Genomic DNA, 18,030 nt, shown 5'->3' with positions numbered 1-18,030 from the left:
GTTACACAAAATATACATGCTGAAGTCTTAACACAGGGTAACTCAGAATGTGCCCTTATTAGGTAAGAGAGAGAAAGAGCTTCCTGTAGTGAGTGAAACAGAACTACCTACAGTTGGATGGAGATTTGTAAACAAAATGGAAATAAATCATAGAAATGATCAGTTTATCAACTAACATATGTACCTAGAAAATAGTATTACAAAGGTAGACTATTACATACATAAAATCATCATAAAATAAATTAACGGACCATTCCAAAGTAGTGTTTTAAAGGAAGCATGCCTATTTAAGAATCTTCATGTCACAATTACATGTGATAGCCTGTCTGTGCAACATACCAGTTTTAATAACAGTAGGTAGTATGAAAAGCTCTTACATAGAAGGCAGAAGATCCTGTGCTTGTGTTCTGGTTGTGCCATTTTCAACCATTAGAAAGCCACTTATCCTCTCAGTTTTTTTTTTCTTATTCTTTTTTATAATTTTAGGGCTGTTAGAACATGGTGATAACACATCTTAGTGACAGCATTAACCAAATATAGCATGATTTTTAATTTTTCCTTTGTCTAAACCTTCTCTGCTGTACAGTTTATCAAGATGGACTTTGAGCTCCAATAGCCCTGGGATAAGATTGTGTTCATTATCTGTAGCTTTTAGACAGTGTATTTAACGTCTCAAAGCTTTTGTTTCCTCAATCAGTGTGTGTGTGGGGGGGTTGGGTGAGGGGTCATTATTGGTCTTACTTTCTAAGATGAAATGGTATGGGTAAAGACTATGCCACAGTGCTTTCCATCTTGAGCTGTATTCCAGAAGCAAGTTACTGTACAAATATTCTTCTTTGTAATATTTTTCTGAAATTTTCTCATGCTTTATTTCATGGCCTGTCATGACAAGTATGCAAGTTAGATAGGTTAAATAAACACTGATCCCATTTTATGATTAAGAATACCATGTAAACAGTTTGTTCAGAGACTTGGCAAACACACATGGACAACATGCGTGAGAAGCCAGCTCTCCTCCACATTCATGTGACAGATAATGATACTTAGGTCAATGATAGGTCACATATATTATGGTGGTCCCATAAGATTATAATGGAGCTGAATTTCCTATAAAAAATGGAAGTCTTTGTGGTTCAGGAGGAATTTCAGAAGCCATATCCATGGAGCATGGCAATGGAACCCTCACTCACAGCACCTGGATTTTGGGTGCACAGATCACATCCTAGTCAGTCAGTCACTGACCTGTTTCCGCATAGACAAGCCCATTCCCCAGGACCACATATTCAGGTCCTCAAGGTACATTGCTATAAATTCTTTGTAAAGGACCTAAGATCCTCTACAAGGACACAGGTCCACAGGAGCTACGATACCAAATATTGAGTGCCACTGCCACTTCAGTGAAAGCTTTCTGTGGCTGTGTGGGGCCAGCCTGTCCCTGAACTTTAGAAGTATTTTCAGGTTGTAATGATGTGAAGCATAGATAAGTTTTATTTCTTCCATCAGTTCAATGCCAGAGAGAGCTCTTTGTGCCTGATAGCATTAATGGAACCAAAAACAAATTTTAAAGTCAGAATACTGAGTCTTCAGTTTTATACCCTCTCTATGTTAAACATCATCTTTTTCCTGTTTTTTGAATACCACAGATTTCTCCAATCTGACCACTGCTCTAACATGTACAGCCAAAACCCATCGCCATGACCATCCCCTATGCTTTTTTTTCTCTCCATCTCAATTTCTTATTCCTACTGAGCCTCAGGCCACCTTTCACTCCCTCCTGACAGTCACTGTTATGGTGATCAGTGCTTTACTCAGCCAGTTTCTCCTCCATATTTCCAATCAATCCAGCACACATTTCTATGCATAGAGCAGCACTGCCAGCTTCAATGTTCTAGTTCTGACACTGGTGAAAGAAAGCAGGGGGAGGGCTTGAGAGACAGTGCTTATAAAGCCTAGAGTAGTGTACAGTCAAGTCCTCGGCATTCACATTCACTCACCACTCACCCACTGACTCACCCAGAGCAAATTCTAGTCCAATAAATTTCATTCACGGTAAGTGCCTATACAGGAGTACCGTTTCTTAAATCTTTTATACCACTACTGTACCTTTTCTATGTGTAGATAGTTTAGATATACTCACCACTGTGTTACAATTGCCTACTGCATTCAGGGCAGTAACGTGCTGTGCAGGATGTAGCCTAGGAGCAATAGGCTGCACCATGCAGCCTAGGGGTGTAGCGGGCTGTACCATCCAGGTGTGTGTAAGTACATTCTGGGATGTTCACACAATGGCACAATCACCTAACGATGCATTTCTCAGAACGTATCCCGTCTTTAAGCGAAGCCTGACTGTATCTGCTCCACATGAAGTGCTGCTCCCCAGCCTGGCACTGCTCCGGAACTATTTAGTGTAAAGGAGAAATTACGACTATGCATTGTTATGAGTTGAATTATGAGGCATTGTTATGAGTTGAATTGTGTTACCCAAAATATACATGTTGCTTCACCCTTGTAACCCAGAATGTGTCCTCTTTTGGAAAAGAGGTCCTTGCAAATGTAATTAGTTAAGATGATGTTATATGGGAGTAGAGTGGACCCTTTTCCCATTATGACTGATGTCCTTAAAAAAGAAAAGAGACTCTTGAACAGAGACAGACAGAGAATAACATAGAAAGCATAGACACACAGAAAGAAGCCAGTAATACGATGATGAAGCAGAGATTGGAATGATGCAACTGTGAACCAAGGAATGTCATGGACTGCCAAGAGCAACGAGAAGCTGGCGGAGGGAGGATGGTCCTGCTGACACTTTGATTTAAAGCTCATAAACTACAGAACTGCAAGAGAATACATTTTTATTTTAAGTCCCCCACTTTGTGATTCTTTATTTACAGCAGCCCTAGAAAAGGAATGTCAGTATTGTTGGCTTCATTTTGCAGATTAGAAAACAGTCTCAGAGAGATGAACTATATGGTCAACTGAGTGAGGAACAATCTCAGTCTCCTGGATTTATAATCTAATAATAGGACAGAACCCAGATGGGTTAGAAGTAAAAAACTGGTGACATGCAGCCTTCATCATGTATTTCCTTTGATCCTCACAGTTATAATTTCTTTTGGCATTGATTGTTTTTCAGAAGTTAAAAATTGTAAGATTTCAAATGAAATTTTAGCTCACAGTCCTCTCTTGCCTCAATTTCCATAAGACAATAATTACCTGAGTCCATAATTCTACATTCATGCATTCATATGCTCTCTTATTTTCCCTGTCCCCACATAACCTGATTAACTTAATTTATGTTCCTTATCAAGCCAATATGGCATTTACATTTGTGGCCTCTTCTGGGGAGAGTAAAGTCCAGACTTTGGATTCAGCCATTGTTAATCATATAAACACTTTACACTGGTGTAATATTGACTGACATGATAGATATCCAACTCAACTGTCAATTTCCTTACCTGTAAACTACCTGCCTTGGAGAAGTGTTGGATTAAATTTAATGCTTGAAAACCAGTATCATCTGTTGAACATTCGATAATCAGTAATGTTAATAATTACCTTCACATAATTCTTCAAGTAAACATAATACTAGGAGAATATGACATGTCATAAGAGAAAGATTTCATAGGAGAAAAACAGCATATTTCCTCAAGGACTTTAAAAGTGTGAAAAATTACATTCATTTCAAGGGTGAAGGGAGAGTGGAGTGACATGCCGATTATATTGATTTAAAAAGAAAAGTAATTTAAGGCATAAATGAGTTTAATAAGCAATGCAATGTGTGATGTTAATTTGCACTATGAATCTGAGAAATCATTATTACCTCAACCACAGCCCTTTAGCCCACCTGATTTAAATGCTGCTATGGTGGAGAGTTCCTTGCCTGTGGCCAGTGTCCCACATCAAGCCATTGTATCTCAGGTTCTTTCTGCTTTGCTGCCTGGAGATGTTCACCAAGGCACTGAGGGATGCTCAGCTGTGAGCATGGGCGCAGGTAAGGGCCTCCCCCTGAGGGCAAGATTTAGCCAATGAAGGGCAGAAGTCAGTTGATACATGCTCCTCAATTTCCCATCTCCCAATAAGGTAGATTCTATGTGATTCAGAGGGTCCCCCGGGATGATTGAAATCTGGTTGCTAAGAACAGGAATGAATTCATTAATGCAATTTGGGGAGTGATTTCATCCCTTTCAGTTCCCTTTCCCATTCCCTTACTACTGCTTTCTGGGAACCCCTTCCAAATAAGCTACTTGCATGCAAGTCCCAGACTCTGTCTCTGCTTTCAGGAGCTTCTAAATTCAGACAACTGAGATTATCATTCTCATCATTGTGGTCATCATTATCACCATCATCATCTTTTTGGAGCACTTTGTTGTTAAAGAACACTATTAATTTCCTCCATTTATCATCTCATATAATGCTTATTGTACTACAAGATTGGTAGTATTGACTCTCCTAATGGATAAAAATCTGTAGCTAAGATTAACTACACATATAATCACACATCTAATAAAAAAGATGAGGCAAAGATAGATCTGAATACATATCTAGGTTAGCTTAATTCCGAAAGTCAAATCTAAACAGAATACTAGGTCCATTTATTTTTAATAGCACATGCTTCTCAGTACAACCTTCTTACCTCAGCTTTTAAAGCTCAAACTGTTAATATGTTCCAAAGATCTCATCAGTTTTATCCCCCCATTGCTCTTTGCAATATTCACTTACTGATTTAGGCTAACCAAACTACTAAATAATTCCTAAATTAATGTTTTCCTTGACTACAAGCTTTATGGTTTTTGAGTTTTGTTTTTGTTTTTGTTTGAGGGATCTCTATATAATTCTCTGTGATTCTTCTACTACTCCTTGAAGATAAGGAGTAGACAGATAAACTGCATGTGGTAGGCTTATTTTTTTGTGGATAAATGGAATCTGATATAGCATAGGGGGGAATACATAAAATAATATGCAAAAATCACTGTAAAAACTAAGACATGCATTTCAGCTATCTAAACTTCTTTACTTAGGTCTGCATGTTGCATGGCCTCTTGTGCCTTCCATTTTGGGATTTATTGAGCTCCGGCTACTGGTGACATAAACTCATAGACTCTGTCTAGAAAACTGCTTTCATGTAATTGAAACAAAGAGAGAAAAAAGAAAGGAAGGAAGAGAGAGAGAGAGAGAGAGAGAGAGAGAGAGAGAGAGAGAGAGAGAGAGAGAGAGAGAGAGANAAAGAAAGAAAGAAAGAAAGAAAGAAAGAAAGAAAGAAAGAAAGAAAGAAAGAAAGAAAGAAAGAAAGAAAGAAAGAAAGAAAGAAAGAAAGAAAGGGAGGAAGGAACTCCCCACCCGTGGGCTTTGTTAATGAAGTCATCTGAACCTCATGAAGAAGAAAGCTTAGGTTTTCTAGTGACTTCTTCATCCACACATTTTTTTCACAGAGCAGATTATTTTTATTGCTTACTAGCCACTGGAAAGTATCGAGAAAATGATGATATAATCACCCTCCTATTTTCTTTATGTCTCATAGCCTCCTTTCTTCTTCATTATTATCCCCCTACTGTCTCTCTGTCTCTCTCTCTCTCAGGGAATGATCAGGGTCTGATAATTCTCATTGATAACAGTATTGTGTGATTTTGTCACATGGGTATGTAAGATTAAATAACTATTTGCAAATATTGCCCTTTTCATTACAGAAAATATCCTTGCTTTACTTTTTAACTGATATCGGGAGAACACAAGAAAAACCCCCCAGCATTTAAATGCATCTTCACCATATTATTAGAAAATATCTTGAGACAAAGGGAAGTGAAAGTACAATGTGCTAAAACTTATCGGATACAGCAAAAGTGGAACTAAGAGGGAAGTGCATTACAGTAAATACCTAGAAGGGGCTATAGATGCAAATAAGGCAGACATGTTTATTGTCCTCAAAAAGAATGTAAGAGTCTAGTGAAGAAGAACAATAGGTTTAAAAATAAAGCTGAATGAGTGTTATGGCAGAAGAAATGCATGATACTATAGGAACATGGGCTCTAAAATAGGGTGATGATGGGGAGGATGGAAAAAATGGGATACCTTTGATTAAAGAATCAAAAAATTGCCACTGCTTGAGTGCTACAAATGCAGGAGAAAGAAAAGTCCAGGGTGAATCTAAAGCTTCTATTTGAAAGGCTGGTGCATTTGTAGATAGGGTAAATTGCAAAAGGAACAGCTTTGAGGCAAGATAATGAGTTTAGCTTTGGGCATGTTTAGTTCAAGGTAATTAAAGGTGTCTAGTAAGCTAAAGAGAGATGTTGGGAAATCTGAAATGTGGTCTGGATTTGAAATTTTGTTGTAAGAAATAGTTTAAGAGGGAAAAATACAAATAACCATATTAAATTTTTTAAAGCTTTATCTAACCAAACTAAGAGTTATGATCATGAAGTAAATGGTACAATTTAGGCTGTATACAAAGATAAGACAATGAAGTTCGCGAACTTTCCACTGTTTGCTTACACAGTGGAAAGTTTGCAAACTTTATTGTCTGACCTTTCATATTGCTGGCTTTGAGAACAAAGGCATTAGAGTCTTCACTTTCTCACTTATTAACCTTGTAGTACTGGGCAAGTTTCTTCTCAAAAGAGGGATAATAATTGTAGTAACTTCATAAGGTTTATGTGGAGATTAAATGAGATGATATTTAATTCTGGGACATCTTAATGGTCATCTTACGGTTCTGAAGCCTGCCAGTTCATGCTGTGCCATCATGCTATGGTGGCTCCACAAATCCTCACTCCTCAGGCAGCAAGCCATGTCTTGTTCTCCCCATCCATTTGGACTTGAAAGGCTATATTTACTATCAGTACTTTCATGAACATCTTTTGAGGAAGCCTGGTTTCTGGCAATGGACTTTCGGTGCATGGGCTTTCTCTAGTGTTCTCCCAGTGAGGAAGGTTTGTTCATATGTGTACATTGGGTAACTGTCATAGATCTGGCTCTGGAAAACTAGCAGAAACACAAGTGCATTACAAAGAGGCAATGCTACTAAAGACGCTGAGGGTGTCAATTCTTTCCCAGCACAGCAGAATCCAGGTGGTAAAAGCACCAAAGTGGGCTGGCTGTATGTGTGTCTCCGCAAGGATTGCAAGGAACTGAGAAAAGTAAAGGAAGGTGGAGAACATTCCCGATTAGATTACAATCATCCCTGGCCTTCATTGTTATTGGTGGATTATCATTAGTTGAGATGGAGAGGGGGAGAATAAGAAACAAGCATTGGAACAGAGTGAGAGATTTATTAAAAATGGATGACCACTGGAGACACTCATCAGCTTCGACAGCAACCGACTCTTTTTGTCCCACAATGACTCACATCTTGTCCCTCTGAAGTGGTTTTGGGAAGTGCAGGTATTTTAGCACTGGTAGTCCTCCAGAGATCCCATTTTCACTCTGTAGAGGGAGCAAAGGGTTATAAGAATGGACCGGCTCAGATACTAGAACGTGGTACTGTGTTCTTAGGGGGGACTGGTGGTGGTGATGGTAGCCCTCAGAGAACCGTGAGCAGACTGGCACATACAAGTGAACATTATTACACAAAATAGGAAACAATGGAGTTAACTAGAAAAAGAATCCATGTGAAATTTAATGCAAATGTAATTATTTCACGCACACTTAATTTTATAGTCAGTGAACTCCCTTACAATTCCACCATTGTTATATATTCTGAAAAATACACTCATAGGAAGATAAGGTAACCGCTGGTTTGTAGGTAGAAAAAGAGCTTATGTCTTCTCTTTCAATAAATACATGGGTTCCTAGGGCTCTAGGCGGAGTGACATTGTACACTGCTTCAAAGGATTCAGGGTGAAGATATGTAAACTTTTGAAAACAAAAACAAATGAACTACTACCTACACAGGATTGAGATGAGCTATAATTAGCAGAGGGAACAGAGAAAAGACACAAAGGCATAGAAACAAGGGAACATGCATTCAGGTCACTCATATAGGAATGGGGTCTGAGGCTGAGACGATAGGAAGCTTATTCTAAACTGACAAGACAAATGAAGATAACAGATACTGGGCTGAAGACACGGGGACTGCTTGAAATTTGTGTTGAATTATTGATACTTACCTAAGCACAATTTATAAGTAAGTTCAGGGTCTTCTTCACAGAGATACTGAGTAAATTTGTGGCAGGCCCAGCATCCTTTCTCAATAACAAGGTCAATCAAGAGTTCAGCCTGATCCATGGCTGTGTGACTTTCACTCTCATTTTGCTCATCTCCTCCTGGCTAATAACTTTGTCCTCTAATAGGCCATCCAACAAGCCATTTATTGTATCCTTCCTTGCCCACTGAATGGATGAACAGGTTCCTCTTCTGAATCAGGACTTGGTCTATTGGAAGCACATAGATTTCTTACGTAGTGAACACAGCCCAATTTTCCTCTCAAATCTCCAACAAGGAAGCAATCACTTTAGTCTTTCTCAACCAAACTTTTCTCTCCATGGGGTTAAGTAGCCTTGAGGAAGGACCTAATGCCTTTGAATCTTGAGGCATCTATTCCATATAATTCTTTCTAATTCTAACATTACCCACGGAGTGACCTGGGAGACTTGATTTTCATGGTTTTTCTGTTAGCATCCTGAAAAGCAGAGGTCATTCTGCTTTGTAGCACTCCAATTTCTTAAACTCTGAAGAGGTTTGACAGGCTATTTCCTTTGAGAACAACAGCTGCCAATACCCTTCCTGTGCCCATTATCATCCTCAGGTGATTCATAGATTCAGATAAGGCTCGCAAAATAATAGCAGGATACCAACAGAGCCCCAGATTGTTCCCAGTCTTCACCTTTTATTCCAGAAAAATGCTGTGAAAGACTGGCTGAGCTCTTTCCTGTCCTCCTCCCATTTCAACTCCACCTCAACATTCTGCACATGAACCTTCACCAAGCTTAATTAGGAAGGCAGCCCTTTCCCAGATGATTTCTTCCCCACGGCCTCGCCTCTTGGACTAGAAAAGGCTCACCAGCCATGGCTCCTCGTACTCGCCTTGGGTGTGCAGGTGAAATGGCAAGTAATGGGACCCTGTCTATTTATTCAGGGCCTGTGCAGAGATTCAGAAATTATTAACCTAGGAGAAGTTAATACACCTACCTATGGGTGTTTATGATTATTATTTCCTGAAAAATTTTTAATTATTGTCATTTCCTAAGATGTGTTCAGGTCGTTGAATCTTACATTGTAACAGAAATTGTGCCCATAAGATATACGCTTCACTATTCTTCTGGAGTGAGACGTGAGAATATAAAACAAGATGAGAAAGCACATACAGAGTTAAATATATGCAATTAAAAATCTTCAATTTATTGAGGTTTAAATAGGCAAACCAGTGTACAGGATATTTTCTCACCTAAATCAAGTACTAACACTTTTTTTTTTAATTGTAGGTGAAATACATATAATGTAAAATTTACCATCTTAACCATTTTTAAGTGTCCAGTTCAGTAGCATTAAGTGTATATCCACACTGTTGTGCAACCATTGCCACTGTACATCTCCAGACTCTTTTCTTCTGAAACAGAAACTATACCCATTAAATGATAACTCCCCATTTCTTCCTTCCACCAGCCCCTGCAATGCCATTTTACATTGTATCTATGAATTTGACTACTTTAGCTAGCTCATATAAGTGGAATCATACAGCATTTGTCTCTTTGTAACTGATTCATTTCACTCAGCATGTCTTCAAGGTTCATCCTTGTAGTAGCATGCGTCACAATTCCATTCCTTTTTAAGGCTGAATAATGTAATGCCATATGTAAACTGCACACACATTTTGCTTATCCATTCATTCATTAATGGGCACTTGGGTTGCTCCTACCTCTTTGCTATTGAGGAAAATGCTGCTGTGAACACGGGTATGCAAATGTCTCTTCAAGACTCTGCTTTAACTTTGTGGTGTGTATATACCCAGAAGTGGAATTGCCAAATCATGGGATAAATTCTATTTTTAATTCCTTGAGAAACAGTTCCACTAGTTTCTATAGCTGTTGCCCCATTTTAGATTCCCACCAACAGTGCAAATTGGTTCCAATTTCTCCACATTCTCACCTATACCTGTTATTTTCCGGATTTTGTTTGTCTCGATAGTACCCATCCTAATGTGTATGAGGTGGACTGAAACTTCTTGACTTCTAACCACTGTGCTTGATCCAAGCTCTGGGCCACCTCCAGGTACAGGAATGGTTTGTGTCCCTGGGAAGCAGTTTTTAGGGATGAAAGTGGTTGTGTGTGTTGTTTTTCATCATCTTGCTTTGCTTTGTTTTATCTAAGGCTCTTTCTCTTTAGATGGCTGTATTTTAAGGGATGTTGTATGGCAGAGACTGAGAATGAAGATTCTGAAGCTAAAATAGTTGACTTAACATTCCAGGTACTGATCTCAGGCAAGGAACTTAACTATGCCTTGGTTTCCCTGACTGCCAAATGGGTTTCAGGATTATCCCTACATTGTAGCATGATTGTATTTAATGAATATTTAACAAGCCATTAAAATAGTACCAGACATAGAGAAGGCAATCAATAAATATCGTGTGTGTCCATGTAACAAACCCTATTCATTCCAACAAGTGATTCAACATAAATATTTAACATTAATATTTACTGAGGACCAATTCTATGTACCAGACCCTGTTACATTAATAGATGCTGGGGATATAGTAATGACCTAAACAGACAATCCCTACCCTCCCCTAATAGAATTAAATTATAATGAGAGACACACAAATACTCATTGAATGCATACAAAATACTTTGTGTTAAGAGTAATACATGCAAGGAGAAGAAAATATAGATGGAGGACATTGGAGGTATTGATTTATAGATTGAGGGTCCAGAGAAGGCTGCAAGGAGAAATTCACTGTTCTTTATAACACATGTTCAATTAAATATCCCAGAAGTAAACTCCATGTGACCACTGGTTTGTCAGCATCTTTGTTGAAAACTGGAGTACAATCTAGACACAAAATACAGATATTAGTTCTTAATACTTAGCAAATGTTTTAGCAATTAAGAAAAATTTGCAGAAGACTTGAGGAAACACATTTTCCACTAATAGTTTACATATTTGACATAATTTGATATATACATAGAACCTGGGCCAGTTGCCACAGTTCAACTATGAGCCTAGAAACGTACCACTTGAGTGAGTCAGCTTGGAGTGGAGGACATGTGTATGCCCATCTAGTGAGGCAAGTCTTCTCTGAAGGGCTCCAGGGCTCATCAGACCCAAATGATTTCGCCCAAGAAAATGAAGACCCAGTTGACTCTGCCTTACATGTGTACATACTATATCTTGTGTATAAAACAATTTTTTTCCTGGTTTACTATTGTTTTAAAAAACTGTACAGAACAAACAAAGCCTGCCTGTTGTTAACTGTGGACCTGAAGGCCACATACTTGTCTTCTGTGCTCTTGGCAAAGCATTGTATTTATTTTCTGGGAATAAGACCCTCTGTCTTTGCAGTGTGTCGTGTAAAATTTTGTACATTTTAATCTATGGTTATTTTAAAGTATTTTCTACTTTCCCTTCCTGTTCTCCACCAAGCTTGTAGCAGGTTGTGTGTCCCGTTGCCATAGGGAATAATTGTGCAAGAGAGAAATTACAAATGTCCAGAAAGATACCGGGATCTGGAGAAAGACAAAGACAAGGCACAAAAAGAATAGAAATGTCACTGTGGAAATGCAGAAAATATTTTTTTCATAATAATAGTTTTGTCTCCTGGACTGGAAAAAGAGGCAGAGGTGTTCGTTTCCCAAAGAGCCAGCCAGAACACACATCACTCTATGGTGCCACCCTGAGGTGGTGTCCTGACCACAATCAATGGCTAAATCATACTTCTAGGAAGCAAAACTGTGGACACCAGGATTCCAAGATCCTCAAACTCAGACTTGATTCTCAGTTTTCTGGAATCCTGGTAGAAAGCTACTCAATATGAGTCCATTTCTGGCTTTAAAAATGAAAGCATCAGTGATTATGCTTGAATGGAAAAGATAGGATATTTTTTCCTCATCTTTCTGGAGACCACTCTAGCACTTGTAAATCTGGTAAGACTCCAAAAAGAGGGTGAAGCTCTTATAATGACTAAAATTGGGTTTATTCACCACTCTGTCTAGATAGAGACTTGGATTCATAATATAATTTGTATTCAGTGAATAATCATAAAATAAGTGAATGATAGACTAAATGATAAGTAGTTTTTAAATGACAAATAATGACTTGAAAATTTAGATCATGCCTGTGTCAGATTTCTGGAATTTGATTTGCTGCTGACAATTCAGATTTATGATGATGGTAATGGGTATAAGATTAGATGTGACATATGAGGCAGAAGGTCCCTAGATGCAAACTCTATCTATGTCATTTATAACTCTCTAAGAACCCCAATTTGTTAGGTATCATTCCTCTCTCTATTCTTAGATAAAGACATTCTAGAATAGATCTAATGAATACATCATAGTGAGAACCATAATCAAGTATAAGATTTTTTCCCTTTTCCAGAAACCTTTTCCTCTTCCCATCTTTGGAGTCAAATAATCCTTGAATCAACTATACTTTTTAGTTGTATAATATGGAATGAGTTAGTTAACATAAGCCTCAGTTGTCTTATCTGTACAATTATCTCAACTTTATTATTTTATTATTTAGATTTGTTTGGGCAATTTAGTATAATATGTATAAAATTATTGCCTGGTCATTAATAAAAGTGATGGATATCATAATAGCAATAATCTTGAAGAAAAGTACTCTCATACCTTACATTTCTTCATAAAGTATTTATCAGTTCTTCATATCCCTAATTTCATTATCTTTTAAAATGCCTCTATGTTAAGTCAAAATGCATATGTTTTATGAAAAAGAATACTGAGCATCAGTGGTTTGGAGACTTGCCCAGCACAAGGGCCCCTCACTCAATGCTGGACTCTGCATGATGTGCTGCTTGGTCCCATCCTAGCATTGTGGCGGAACTATGGAGAACGTGAGTGGGTAAGGCAGGACTCAGACCCACCGTGAAAGAGTTCTCAATAATTTGGGGATGATAAGGTATAAATATAGGAAAAGATTACATGGCAATACAGGAGAACATAGACTAAAAGTGCTAGAAAGCCTCAGAAAGGGGGGACTAAATAGTTCTGAAGCAAACAGGAAAATTTCACATAAGAAGTATGACACTATCCTTGAACCTGAAGGGTGAGTGTTGCCAGATAAGTACTGAGAGAGACAGAAGGCTAATAGTTTGAAAATAGCTCAAATTTTATTTTTTTGTTTTCGCTGAGCCATCCTGCTACCTGCTGGCATCTCAGCGGCAGCTCAGCTCGGGCCCGGCATCAAACCGCTGTTGCTCAGAGCTCACACTCTTGAGCGAGCTCTTAACCAACTGAGCTACTCGGTTGGCCCTTCAATTTTTTTTTTTAAGATTTTTATTGGGGAATTGGGGGGATGGAAACAGTGCTGGGGAATTGGGGGAAGGGGAACAGACAAGTTGCTGTCGTTTTGTTCTTCAGTCTAGTTGTGGAGGACGTTGCTTCACTCGCCCAAGTTGGCACCATCATTGCGCTCTTCCCAGGCGAGGCAGATCAGTTGCCGGCTTCTGGACGGCCGCTCACTGCGGCTGCTGGCCACTCACGCTGGCTGCTGGCCACATACGGTAGCCCATGGAAACCCACTGCCACAGGGGCTGTAGCATACACTGTCGCCGGCGACTCACGGCAGCCCAGCTCCAGGTTGAGCTGTTGTTCAGCATCTTAGCTGTAGAGGGCAGTGTCACTGGCCCTCATATGTGGGATCCGAACCGGGCCCTCTGGCATCCCAAGCCAGCTCTTAACCATCATGCCACTCAGCCAGCCCCCAATTTTTTTTTTAATCTAGGTATTATAACAGGTTGTTTGACCTGCCCAAAAACTCTTGTAAAATAACATTTGTACCCCACTTTTGCCAATGACAAAATTTAGGCTTTTGGAAACAAGCTTCTTGCCCAAGAACATAGTTAGTCAGTGAATGTGACTCTAGGCAAATTTGATATATACTTTCTGTGGAAATCATTGTTTGGGCACCTACTTCTGTAATTGGGAAAGAAAAGATACCCTAGAAATTCTTCATGCTCCACAAAACCTAGGGGGTACTACTTCACAATCTATGAGGAATTCCTGGTAACATAAAGTGTAGAAGCTGGGTCTGACAGGTTGGGGCGCTAGAGCCAGGAGATGGGGAAAGAGTACCTGGGATTTGGGGTTACTGGGAAGGAAGGGGGCAGACTGGGGAGACAGGGAGTTTGCCTCAATTGTTGGTCAGCCAGGAGGCCTTTCAGAGGCCAATTCCTATAGTGCATTGCTGGGGGATGCTAAACATGAAACATCAGCACGTGACTTGCTCTAAGCTAAAGCTCTTAAAAGGTAGTGAATCTGAATGACCATAAATCTGAAGTGTTAGGTGGCTATTGGCAGAAATATAAACAAACACTCTGAAGGAATGATTCCTTAGGCACATCGAAGCATCAAGAAACATAATCACATTAAATAAATATTAAATATATGAACATTAAAAATACACTAGAAAGCCACCCCTATGAGTGGAAGTCAGCAGAAACAAGAAACCAGAAACTTAGACACATAACAATTCATAGATGTTGAACTATTCAGAAAAACAACACAGATGATCTATGTATGAAGTGCTCAAATAGTTCCATAAAGAGAGAGATGAATAAATATTATGAAGCAATCACTTTTCAAAAGACATATTTTTAAAAATAAGTTGATGACAGAATTTGCATGCCTAAAGATAAATATGATAATCTACTCATAATGTTGCAAAGAGAGATGAGGAAATGGAGAATATCAGAGAAAGTTAAGAGATAAGTAGAAAGGTAAGAGATAAGAGATAAGAGAAAGATAAGTAGATAAGAGTAAGAAAGTCTCTAGGACATTAACAGTATTACTTTTCTATTGCTGACATAACAAATTACCACAAATTTAGTGTCTTAATACTACACAAATTTATTATCTCACAGTTGTGGATGTTAGGATTCTGACACAGGTCGTACTGGACTAAGACCAAGATCGTAGCAGGGCTGTGTTCCTTACTGGAGGATATGGAAAAGAATCTACTTCCAAGTTGGTTCAGGTTGTTGGCTGAATCCAATTCCTCGTGGTTGTAGGACTGAGGTTATGGCTCCTTCCTGGCCATTAGTTGAGAGCTGCTCCTAGCTCCTCGTGACCCTCTGCATTTCTTACATGTGGCCCTGTATCTAAAACCAGCAAGAGTATGTGAAAACCTCCTGGAATCTCTACGACTTCTCCCTTCTGCTGCATATCTTCTGCTTCCAACTGGAGAGGGTTCTCTGCTTTTAAGGACTCATGTGATTACATTGAGTCCACTCAGATGATTTCCCTATTTTACAGCCAGCTGAGCAATAACCTTTATTACGTACGCCATCCCTTGTTTTAAGCACGTAACGTTACATATTCACAATTGTGAGACAAAGGGGTACAGGCCATAGGGGCCAAAATTCAGCATTTCTCATCTCACTTGGACATAATAGAAAGAATGAAGAAAAGACAATATTTAAAGAGAAGATTTCAAAATCATGTCAGAATATCAGAGTTCTGAAATATACAGACTCACAGTTAAAGGAAGTGCAATTTATTAAGCATGACAAATTGCAAAAAAGGTCAATGCTTTACAACAGATCTATGAGGTATATATTATCGCTCCTATTTTGAAGATGAGAAAAAAGAGTGCAGAGAGCTATTTGTCAAAGATGACACAAGACAGTCTAATTCAGGTCCTGAATGAGGTGTTGGAAAAGGGATTCCTTTGTGACTCTCTACTCATGAAATTAATTGTGAATGAAGAAAATTATAGGGCTGGCTGAGTGGCTCAGTTGGTTAAGAGCTCGCTTGGAAGCACCAGCTCTAAGCAACAGGGCTGCGGTGTGGATCCCACATTAAGGGCCAGTGACTCTGCGCCCTCCACAGTTAAGATGATGAACAACAGCTTGACCTGGAATGGGGCTGCTGTGAGTCGCTGGCTATAGTGTAAGCTGCAGCAGTGCTGCAGTGGATTGCCATGAGCTACATGAGTGGCTGGCAGCCTGTAAGAGCTGCTGTGAGCCACAGTGAGCGGCCGACCAATGACCAGGTACTGATTGCCTCACCCGGGAAGAGCACAATGATCATACCAACACGGGCCAGTGAAGCGACGTCCTCCACAACTAGACTGAAGAACAAATCAGCAATTTGTCTACCTGTCTGTTCCCCTTCCTCGATTCCCCAACACTGTTCTCCTCTCCCAATTCCCCAATAAAAATCTTAAAAAAAAAAAGAAAATTATAAAATTCCAAGCTGGCTCTTATGGAGTCAGAGATTATGTAGAATATAGCCCCATAATGCATTGTGAGTGCTTTGGTTATGGTTCATTTGTAGACAACAGAAACCACTTTAGCTAACTTAACTAGAAAACAATTTATTACTAAATCATATAGTTGGCAGGTACTAAAATGCCCCATCTCCTGATTTGTAAGCCATGGTATAATACTTTCTCCTTGAATACAGGCTGAACATAGTATTCGATTCTAATAAATAGAATATGGCAAATATGATGCAATTTTTTCCCCCAAAATTACGTAGCAAAAAGACTGTATTCCATCTTGCCCAGTTCTCCTTCTCATTGCTCATGAAATCTAGCTGCCATATTGTGAACAACCCTGTGGAGAAACAGACATTAAGGGACTGAACAAAGCTTCTGACCAACCACCAGTGATGAAATAAATCCTGCTCACAATTAGACTTCAGTTCACCATGTGCATGGGTCTCAAAGCAGATCTGACCCTCTCATTGAACCTTCAGGTGAGACCATAGCCATGGGTGACAGCCCAATTGTCACCTATTGCCTGAATTTCTATTACACATAAATGGTTAGATAATTGCTTGTGGTTTTATACCACTGAATTTTGGGGCAATTTTTACATGGCAATGGAAACTAATACATGATGTAGTGGGTGGCAGACAAAAATCTGATTTTAGAGCTTAACAGCAGGATCTAGACTGATCTCGTAGGTACAGTTCCTACGCTCAGAACCACATAACCTCTGAAGGCTACTGCCAGAGACTGTTGAATCAGGAAACTATTGAATATGTGAGGTTCTTTATCCACACATATTCTTCTTTCACAGAGAAAATTCTATTTATTGCTTACTTCTTACAGGAAATAATCAATCATGAATAAAATCACCCTCATATCCTTTCTTAATAATTTTGTCATTTATTCTTTCTTCACTACCAATGTAACCTCATGTTTGTCTGCTCTGCTATCTCGTTTTGCTCTCTGTCTTACACACACATACACACAAAACTACCATCACAAACACCATTGATTTTTTTGTTTCACAACATTCTAAAATGGTTTCTCCAATTCTAAACAGAATGCTGATTTTGCATAGCAAGTTTTGAAAATAGATAAATAGATGATAGATAGATAGATAGATAGATAGATAGATAGATAGATAGATAGAGAGAGAGAGAGAGAGATATATAGATATATATGATTACATAGAAATACATGGGAGCAAATACTCCACATTAAATATCCACATTAAATTTTCTCCCAAAAGAGGACAGAACTTTTGTTCATCTTCCCCTGCTTTGAAGTATTTCTTTGTTCGTCTTTCTTAACTTCCCCTTGCACCCAATCTGGGCGGTCCGACGAGGCACGCAGGACGTAGCAGGCATGTCCCTAACACTGAACGTGTCTAAACCCCAATTCCAAACCCAACTCCAACCCCAACCCTGTCCCTAACTCAAACCATGATCCTCACACTGTCCTTGTCCCTAAACCTAAATTAACTACCTTTCAATGAACCCTAAACCTGTCCCTAACCTTGCCTCTAAACCTAACCCTAAACCTGTCCCTTACCCTTTTTCGAACCCTAAAAGCCAAACAGTGTCCCTAACGCTAAAAATAAACAAACAAACAAATAAATAAATAAATATTCACAGGAACAAAAGAGACTG

The 18,030-nt window shown here is 39.0% G+C and overlaps 1 pseudogene; it reads right to left on the bottom strand.

The window, feature by feature from the left end:
* Window positions 1–6,838: 6,838 nt before the first annotated feature.
* On the bottom strand, window positions 6,839–10,123 carry LOC109377694 (caspase recruitment domain-containing protein 18-like; annotated as a pseudogene).
* Window positions 10,124–18,030: the final 7,907 nt, after the last annotated feature.

This window comes from Hipposideros armiger, unplaced genomic scaffold (genome assembly GCF_001890085.2).
Source record: "Hipposideros armiger isolate ML-2016 unplaced genomic scaffold, ASM189008v1 scaffold_1509, whole genome shotgun sequence".
Lineage (NCBI taxonomy): Eukaryota > Metazoa > Chordata > Mammalia > Chiroptera > Hipposideridae > Hipposideros > Hipposideros armiger.
The sequence above is the reverse complement of the archived record's forward strand: the minus strand, read 5'-3'. Positions and strand labels throughout refer to the sequence as shown.